The following is a 7,830-nucleotide window of genomic DNA, read 5'->3' on the forward strand; positions in this document are numbered from 1 at the left end:
ATGTCAAAGAATTAGCAACAACCTTAACTGCTTGCAAATTCACATATTCTTTTTCCTCCTATTTCTAGAAAGATGTCATTCTACCTAATTTAATTAGCAGGAAAATTTATAAATTTATGTGTTATCTGTTTCCTTACCCATTCTTACAATTTCACAATCACTATGGGAGAGAAGGAAGTAAATATCAGAATAAATTACCATAAGTAATAAATATCACAAATTTTTCATAACATGCATCTCAGGGTAGATTAAAACAGAGGACTGTGGGCAATAGTGCTTGGTGTGTTCTAACATTCGCTGAAAAAAAGTGTGTTGTAGTGCCTGCCTCATTAACTCCTATGGCTCAGAAAATGATGTAGCACCCAAAGAATGAAATAAAAATGCATTAAGATGATGCTACAGAGACTGTATCTACATCTATTTATCCATTCTACCTCAATTGATATATATCTATTAATTCCTTTTTAATAAAAATACTTCTGAAAAAAATATTATTATAAATTAATGTTTAAGATCTAGCTTGAAACAGCATATTCTTGCCAAAATACTCTAAAAAATCTGCTTGTTTCTTTTTCTATCAATAATAATAGACAGGTAATCCTCTGTACTCTTTTTTAATTTTTTTTTTATTTTTACAAAACATTTATTCTTTTAAGTCCAGTGCACTCACAGGGGTTTAACACTTTAAATGTTTCATATAAACTGCAGCATTATCTAAGTAAACCAAATAAGCATATTTTCATAGATGTAAGACAGTTATTAGTAAGACTTTTTTTAAGGACCTAAACTTCCCCAAAATTTTATATAGGTAGTTTTATTGTATGTTTCTTTTAAAAGTTGATTTTTTAAAATAGTGTGTAGAAATGAAAAGTTTCAAACTGCGTAAATATATTATACCATGTTATTAATCCACCAAATCAAAAGCAACAGTCACGCTAAATAATAAGTTATAAAGAAATAATAATTCTAGCTTCTACAGAAGTGTGCATGCAGTTTTTCAAAGTTCTTACGGGTTTACCCACTAATACAAATCTCCAAAGAGTTTCACAGTAATGTAATTTTAACCTCCATTTAACATTCATTTTAATATATTACTAAGATGTTTATTCTGTGTCACAAAGGTGCTTTCCAGTGTTCATAATTTGCAGTTTTAGTTTGCACATATGTAACTAACATAGGGACAGTTCTTCCTGTTACAAGCTATGCCTAAGAAGAAAAATGAAACCCCACCCTACATAGAATCCTAAACATGATATGACTTACAATAGATTACTACAACATGGTTTTTAATATTTAAGCCATTTTCTAAATACCAGCATGTAAACTTGCCTATTTAATATATGATAGCTACAGTTTGATTCACTGAGAAATTTTGCATTAATGTTATTTAACTATCTTTATCATCTTCTGTACTCTTCATAGTTTGTCTAGTTTCATTATGTTTGTTTGCTTCCGTTTTAAGGGCCGAAGCAATAAAAACCAAAATGAACAAGTATTTTCCCAATGATCAGGAAATAACTCAAACACTTGGGTATTTCTCATATATATTTGCTATTGGCAAGTTTGACTGGAATATTTGTGGCTTTGCTCATGAGGAAGTATCTAGAATTACTAATCCTTTTTTATGTGCTAATTGTTTTATTAAAATTAAAATGTTTGTCATAAAGTTTATAAAAATTAGAATGGTTACTCATCTAATTAAAAACAATTTTTTTGTTCTCAGTATAAGTTAATGTTATTGATTGCTTTGTGGTTAAATTTATGATTTTTTAATGTTAGACTTTAAAAGTGCCTTTCTTAAGCTTGTGAAAAAATACAGACTAACATAAATTTCTTCCATTACTTTTCTTGTTTTTAAGGTGCTGGTGTCTGTTTCTGTCCACCCTCAGTGGTCAATGATATCTGGGAGTAGCTTAGATTCTAGCTTTGTGTTCAGTGTATTCCTTGTTCTTATTTCTTTCCTAAACAAGAATTCTCAAACATCAAGAGATCATGTATTAAGTACTTCATATTTTTTTAAAAAACTCATTGGTTTGATTTCCAGCTCTTCTTAAATTTGAAAAGTAGAAGGTGTGGGTAGGGATTTTAAAAATAATTGAAATAGAACCAATGAGAACTTTTCTTAGACTTTAATTTAAGAAGTCACAAACTTTGAACTCTGTCATATATTTTTACATTTTTCCCCAAAAATTTAAATCTCAACTCCTTACCATTGCTGTCAACTCTGCATTTTCCCATAGTAGAATATTTCCAAAGCTTGAGATTCATTGGCCTTTATATTCAGGTGCAAGTTCTGGCCAATGGAAATCAAACTAGAACCATAAAAACTTCCAATGTTGTTACTTTTATCCAAACTCTATACTCAGAGTCATCTTCTGGTGGGACTGTAAATTGGTGCCGCCAATATGGAAAGCAGCATGGAAATTTCTCAGAAAATTGGGAATGAAACCACACTTTTACCCAGCTATCCCTCTCCTCAGTCTGTACTTGAAAGGCCAAGGCTCCGTTGTCAGAGATTAAAACGCACTCACAGATAGCAGTGACAAAGATGAAGCGCTTTATTGTAAGCTGCTGCTAGCTTATATAGAAAGTAAAAGTTATCTTAAACCAGGAAGCTCCCGGGACCAATCATAGTAAAGGTCAGGTCATCACCTATGGTGCACGAAAGTCCGCCCTGCATAAGATTCATGGAGATCACAAACTGTTTGCTAGTACGGAAGACGGGAGGGCCAATTAGAAGGTTTTCAAAACAACTTGTTATCCGCCCACTGGCAATTTGCCCGCCGCCATATTGCATTAGGGGCTCCTTATCTGAAAGGCCCAGGGAGTTCTTAGCTGCCCACTGGCAATTTGCCTGCTGCCATGTCTGCAAGGCCCAGGGAGTTCTCAGGGAGATTCCCAACAGTATTCATAGGACTTAAAAACAGCATACTACAGGGACACAGCCACATCAATGTTTATAGCAGCACAATTCACAATAGCTAAATTGTGGAACCAACCTAGATGCGCTGAAATAACCTTTTCTAGGCCACCACATCAACAATGAGAAAGTTCTGCCTGAGTCTGATTTAAATAGGGATACTGGTTCCAACTCCTCATCTTCCTTTGATTCCTGGCCTCCTATCCTATACCCACACGACATTTAAGTTAAAGCCTTATGATCCTGAAAAGACACTCTTCCTCTGGGCTGCTGCAACACCAGTTGATTGCTGTGTTCTGGTTGTTCATCTAATTCAGGGCAGCTGTAGCTTTTCTTCTTGAAAACTCATCTATGCCTTTTAAAGATGCGTATTTTATATTTACTTATTAAATCTTATTTTACTTTTGCATCACCAAGACTTACAGCCTATCTTTTTGCTACATTTCCAGAAAAGAAGTATCCTTGTCTCTTGTCCACCTCTCTTCCTTAGTTCATTAATTTCAGTCTGAGGAGTACTGAACAAGTCATATTATTTCCATCAGTACCCAATCTCTAGCTTATTTATTTTTAGACTATAGGAATCAGCATCTGAGCATCACAACAGAACACCTGTAAATCATGAGCTTGCAACTGATATAAATTGGATTGCTTTTGCTTGCTTAGAAGAAACAACATTCAAGACAAATACATGAAAATATTCCAGACTTTCCAACATTCAAAACTTTTCCCAAAGAATATTAGTTCATCAGAGGCTATAATTTTGAAACTCATTATTTCTACTATATTGCCTTTAAAAAACTGGATGTGGGGTCATGCTCTTGAATTGCCCTGTAAAAACAACTGCATGGAAATCGTTACTTTGCCTTATGGGATGGGGCGTGGAGGTTTTTTTTTCACCAGGTCACTCAATATGTCTCTTATCAATGTTCAAGAGAAGTGCATCTCAGAACCCTGTGCCAAGAAAATTTTCACTTTGGCTGAATTGGTTTATTATTTCACAGACAGTATTAATATTTTAACTGATCTATGTTTTGTTTTTTCATTGCCTTTAAAGAAGTCCAACTTTTATTTTTAAGACTTGAAAAAAATACATTTCTTCACTAAAAAAATCTCTCTTATATTTTGAATATATCTTTTTTTCTTTAAAGTTTATTTTATTAATATTTTGAGATATTAATATGTATAAATAACTTCAAGTGCTCAATTAAATACAGCATATGGAAATAAATTAGAATGGTGAACTTGCATTGTAACAGAAACTTGAGTTTGTTCAGGAATCCTACTAAAAATCCAATCTTGTCTTAACCCAGGAAATTCTATTCACAAAGGTACGAGAGAGAAAAATTCACTTTTATTTTTGAGGAAAAAAAGTATTAACAAAGAATATGATATGGATCATAGCAAACCTACTGTGATTATAAAAACAGAAAGAAATCTAAACCCGTTACATAACCAAGCAGATAGAACTCAGGCCCTATGCATATGTTTCAAGATGAACAATAACTAGTTCACAAGTAAGAGTATTCAACAGTCAAACATCTTATTCTAACATCTCCTGTCATTTGGGTGGCTATGTGTTAGCTAATTGGTTTTATCCAGAGCAAAAATAAACTTCTCAAATGCTGATGTTAAGAGGTAGTTTTGCAGCTCTGAGTAAAGAGCTCCAGTTAATACCTACCCTCAAAGAAGCTGGGACCTGGGAGGCCATTTCCCTTGATATTTGCATGTTTCAAAGAGATAACTTCAGGGTTCTTGGCAAAGACCCTCCTGGGTCATTAAGCAGACAAAAGGCCTGTCTAATCCACAACAAAATGCATATGCATTTCAAAGAGAGGAAAGGGTACTTACAAACTTTCTAAGTTAAGTAAGGGAAAGGAGGAGAGGGAACTCTCTTCCTATATTTACAACAGATAGAAATAGCCTAATATTCTGGAGATGTGGCTCAAGCCCTAATGCGCTCACCTGGCATGCCTGAGGCACTGGGTTCCATCCTCAGCACCACATAAAAATAAGATAAAGATGTTGGGTCCTCTGAAAACTGAAAAATAAATATTTAAAAATTCTCTCTCTCTAAAAAAAAAAAGAAATAGCCTATTATTTGTAATTTAACTTTTTCTTCAAAAGTTCTTAAGTACATTAAAAATAATAAGTGAAAATAAATACATGTTCTTCAGTTAAATCATCACAAAATGTCAGATTTCAGATTGTTTATGTAGTGTTACCTCATTAAAGCACATGATTCTTAATGTGTCTGGAACTTTGGGCACATTTGTCACTTACACTGAAGAACAAAATCAGTTAAATGGACCCCAGGCTGATCCAAGAATAATCTAATCTATAGTGTAGGTGAATTATATTAAGAGCCCATGTTCTGATTTCTCACAGCAGAGAAAATGCTGTGTGGCCAGGTGATGAGGAAATAAAGCTCCCTCCTTTCTCCTAGACAGGACTGAATGTGAAACTAAGATAAGTAAGAGTCCTTGGTTTCCTCTTTTGTCATCCTTGGTGTTTCTGAATCCCTCTCTCACTTCTTTGTTTGCCTCTTCTCAGCTTGCTTTATCTTGCAGTTTCCCAGGTCATATTCTGCTCATTCATCTCCTGCTTCCTCTTTGTACTTCGATTCAATATACATATATGTAAATTTACCCACTACCCTTCTCTGTGTTAAATCTTAAATTTTCCTGTGTGTCTGATCTCAGCTCAGTGTAAAGACATTGTTTTACTGTAGTGTTTGTAAGAAATGTAATCTGAGTGGGAAAACAAGTATTGTGTAAATAATGTGAAAAACAAAAAACAAAAGCAAACAAAAAGACCTCCTAAACCCATTTATAACTTCAACACACATGAAACCTAGGTCAGGCTTCATGCACCAACCAACTCCTCAAGTTTTAAAAATTTAGCAGTATAACAAAAATGAAACACATTCAAATTGAGTGTCAAGAGGTATTCTCAGTGCAGTGGTATTATTAAGAACACACACTAGCTCAGTGTGGTGGATTGAACTGGAGTTAAGTTTGTCTAAGTTATTCTTGATTATTATTATTACTATTATTATTTTTGTTAACTGGAAAGTGACTTTTAACCTTGGCTCAGAGTTTCTCTTATCTATTAGTTTCATAATTGTTTTAATAGAGCAACAGCAGACCAGTACAGGAGGAGGACAAGTGGAACAGGCCCAGTTTTTAAGACTGGTTCTTGGGAAGTGATTCATCAGATGCATACTGAAGAAAATGAAGAAAAGCATAAGGAAACACTAGGGTGGAGATTCTCCCCAAAATTAAATGTAGTTCATCTTTTGTCAAAATTAATTTTAGTGAAGAATAAGAAATACTACCTTCCAATTCTACTTTGGAGGATAAAACATGGTAACTGCTTTACTTGCTAATTGTCTTTATCACTTGTGATGAAAGTCCTTCAACCTAATTGCCTCACCCTTATTATAAGTAGATATTGGAAAGCAGAGAAAATAGCATACATTGGTTATAAAATGATTATGTATGAATGAACTATCTAAATCTACATTCACTTTTGTTTTCATGAAAAAAGTTAAGGGTCACCTTACTTCCAAGGAAAAATTATCATGGTTCTGAACTTTTGGAGAGATATCAGGAGAGAAGAGTTTATTTCCTGGACTATTAAAAAATATAGAGAGTGCTATGTAAAGTGCCCTGTTAATAGTGCTCTTCTCCCCTTGAAGTGAGAATATGGAGAAATCACTGCAGGCTAACGAAGAACAAAGGTCTCACCTTATTCATTCAACAACATGATTTTTTGTACATATTTGATGTTCTGTAATGCAAATTGGCTTCAATTTGCACTGCTTTATTAATTACAGGATTAACTGAAATCTACTCATTGAAGATCTTTCATCTACTTGGGAACTAAATAATTTTGATATTTAAATAAAACCCTGTGTTGAAGTATGTTTTGTACTTACTACCTTTCTCTCAACTTTTTATTAAGGTCCTTTAAAAGAATCATCTTGAAAACAAATATAAAAAGAAATTTTCCATGTATGTGCACTAATATTTATCTCTAAATCTTTTTTATGTCATATTATATTTTTAATTTAAATGCTGAGTGTTTTTATTTTAATCTGACACATGGTTTTACATTCAATGAAAAAAGTTTCATGCCTTCTTTATCCTCCTAAAATAACTTTACATCTATTAAGAATAACAACACCATTAATAACCATGCTAGGAGCTCTTTATTAATATCTTCTGATAAGCCAGGCACATCATTTAGAGCTTTTTCTAAATGTCCTTAAAGGCAGAGCTTTGAAGAAAATGTGACCTCTCTGTTCAGAATCAAGAAAGCTGTTCTTAGGGAGATTTCAGGCATTCAAGCAAAGCAACATGGGTAGAAAGAGGCCAAGCCTGAATTTGGAGACATGATGATTAATTTCAAGGCCATTATGTGGTTCTGTGTCCCTGGGACTAGAGCACCTAAAATATATCTGGATGTTTTGCTTTCAGAGAAGAAGTATGTTTGAAAAGACCAAACTAGGAAAAGCACAAGTCACAATGGATTAGTTTGCAATGTAGGGAGGAGGGTTTGAATTTTCTATACCATATTGTGAAACCAATATAGACAATATTCTCTTTCTTCTCTAGCATATTTAAATTAAAAGAAATATCATGTTCATAGGCAAACATCCATTTTTCCCTCTTTCATCCATACAGAATGTCCAGTGTTCTAGGCACTGCAACCCAAGTCACTGGAGAGTGAGTAGGCTGTCTCCAACCCCGTTGTCAAGGCAATGTGAATGCATGTGCCCTACCTCTATCACTCTTCTGCATTTCAGAGAAAAATAAAAGATATAGAGATTATTTTCATAGAAATATATTTTATTGTGGAAATATTTATATTAGGAAATCTGGGCATGAACTAAATCCCCCCAAAAAAGA

This window comes from Ictidomys tridecemlineatus, chromosome 4 (genome assembly GCF_052094955.1).
Source record: "Ictidomys tridecemlineatus isolate mIctTri1 chromosome 4, mIctTri1.hap1, whole genome shotgun sequence".
Taxonomy (NCBI): Eukaryota; Metazoa; Chordata; class Mammalia; order Rodentia; family Sciuridae; genus Ictidomys; species Ictidomys tridecemlineatus.